Raw genomic sequence first — 2,594 nt, 5'->3', positions numbered from 1 at the left:
TGCAAGAGTGGCCTAGCAGAAGCTTCTATAGGAGTCTATGGCGGGGCCTATATACCGTGGAGGAGAGGGGAGGGCTCTCGCGGTACCTGTCCAATACCTGAATCCACACCCAGCTCCTCACTCCTCCTTTGAAGATCCTCGAGGAAGAAGTCAGGCAGCTAATTACTGTTTTACTCTGACGCGCTTATTCAAACTCTACTATTTTTACTTGTTTGGGGTCAATCACGGAAAGCAAATGTCACCTGAAATACCTGAGAGCACCTGTCGATCGACTGAAACTGAATTAAATGTTTACCACAGTACAAAAGTCTCAAGTTTTGTAAGTGCCTGATGTTGCACAAGCATGTGAATTCATTATCTCTCTCTCATTTTACTCCATTTTCAAACAGTATGGTGTTATCAATGTGCATGTCTCCATTAATAGGGCCGAATTTAGATGAACCACTTAACCCTCGCCTTAACCAACCTTTCTTCAGTTTGGTCGAAAAGCAAAAAAAGTGGCAAAAGAGCGACAAAAACGCACCAGAAAGGCAACAATAACACACACAAAAATCGACCAAAACCTGCCGAAAAGAGCCTCAGAATGGTGACAAGAATGCAATGGAAAACTCTGAAAACACGATTGAAACGCTTAAAAAATGTGACAAAAAAGCAGCAACAACATGACAAAAAAGGTACAATCAGTTTTGTAGGTCTTAGCTTTCAAATGAGGTGTTACACTGGCCTATAGGTTGTAAGTTCTAGAGGCAGGAAGTTTTAAGATTTGGGTAAAAACCTAACTGGAGGCCTGACAACTTCAAAATGTAATAGCTTCATGAAATATTGTGCAAATGTGTATAAGTGCAGTAGTTATGCTGATGATGTCACGTCACGCAGCAGAGAGTGTGACGTCGGGGTCTGAGAGTGAATGGGATGCTGGATGTTTGAGTCGAGCCACAGCGCTTGTTTTGCATATGAATGATGGTCCCCTCGGTCTTCCCAAGGCAGAGGGCCCAGAAATCACAATGTGGCTCCTGTCGGCTGCTTGTATCTATTAGAGACGGCTGATGGGGATCTGTTTTGGAAACACGATTCTGTCTGAGATCCCGGTCCCACTAAAAACTAATCACCTGACTCTGACCCCGCAGCAGCAGCAGCCACTGGCCTCTCTTCCACTCTATTTCTGAACTGGTTTGCCTATTCATATACTGTCTGCATTTACATTTAAATCATTCGGAGCAATAAAGAAGGACAATTCACAGTCATTGTTAGACTTGGAGAACACTGCGCATTGTTTGGGGGTTTATTGTCATTGTGATGTCATTTACATTGTGTGTGAGCGAATCATCTGGAGGAAAAGTGAGGAAATGTATTATTCCATTTAGAAGTCATTTAGTGCAGTGTTTCCCAATCAAGGGTACGAGGACCTCAGTGAGCACTTATCAGGGGATACTTGGAAATATTTCAGATCTAAAAAGACAGCCAAACTGAACAGTATTTCAATATTATTTTAAAAGAAAACTTCTTTTTTAACACCTTAACCGAGCACATTTTCTTTAGTCGGATCTTTTTCCTCGCATTCTTGCCATGTTGCCGATGCTTTATCGTCACTTATTCATCACATTTTTGTCACTCTTCTGTGGCTTTTGACGCCTTTTGTTGTCACTTTATTGTTCCACATTTGTTGCTTTTTGTCACTTTTGTATCACATTTTTCTTGCGCTTTTGTAGCTTTCAGATAAGATAATATAAGACAATCCTTTATTGATCTCACAATGGAGAAATTCACTTGTTACAATCGGCATTCAATAAGATCACTCAGAGTGTGCAAAACAGACAGGAAATGTGCAAACAGTTCAACAGTAGAAAACGAGGTATTATTATTTCATCCTCGTTTTCGTCTCGTTTTTGTCGATGTTTTGACGCTTTCTCAAGAAGCTTTTAGATTTGGGCAAAGCCAAACTGGGGAAAATGTGCTCGGTTCAGGTGGAATGATAATTCGCAGTAAAAGGTTTGAATTTCATAGTGTGTTTGCTTTATTTTTTAGCACATTACTCAACTAAATACCAATAAATCTGAATTTAGTGGATCATTTTCTAATTGGCTACACCTTCTTTGAGTAGAAATGACAGACTCAAGGGGCACTGATTTAGGATCAAAGACATAAAGGCCCTGATTTGTGTTTGTTTGACAATAAATTGTGAATTGTTAGATGTGGTCCATACTCTGAATGTAATTCTCACACCCCAATCCGTTGCATAGACGGGTTAAAACTTTCAGGGAGCAATACTGCCTGTTAAAAGGCTTTCTTCACAATTGTCTGCTTTTACAATTTACTGAAGGACAAAACACATTGTATTCCAGAACTAGAATAATTAGGTTTAGGGCCTTTAGCCAAAAAAGAAGAAACAGTTTTGTCATCGTCAAGGCTCTGACACTAGATTGAAAATAATCAAAGTAAAATCTTCCTATGTGCTCTTCTCTGTGCGCAGGAAGAAACCCAGAGGAGAGCAGCAATAAAGAAGCACGTTTACAACCACACAGCCCTGAAGGAGATCAAACTGTGCATCTATCTTCCGTGGGGCAATAGAGCATGAGTGACCTGGGCGGACAGAG

The 2,594-nt window shown here is 40.6% G+C and overlaps 1 protein-coding gene across 1 annotated transcript in view; it reads right to left on the bottom strand.

Annotated features, from left to right (window-relative positions):
* The window catches only part of LOC306976865 (inosine-uridine preferring nucleoside hydrolase), a 194,459-nt gene that overhangs the window by 170,218 nt on the left and 21,647 nt on the right, over positions 1–2,594 (bottom strand). The window lies entirely within an intron of this gene.

The sequence above is a fragment of the Gobius niger genome (genome assembly GCF_951799975.1).
Source record: "Gobius niger genome assembly, chromosome: 17".
Lineage (NCBI taxonomy): Eukaryota > Metazoa > Chordata > Actinopteri > Gobiiformes > Gobiidae > Gobius > Gobius niger.
This window is presented reverse-complemented; position numbering and strand designations above follow the sequence as displayed.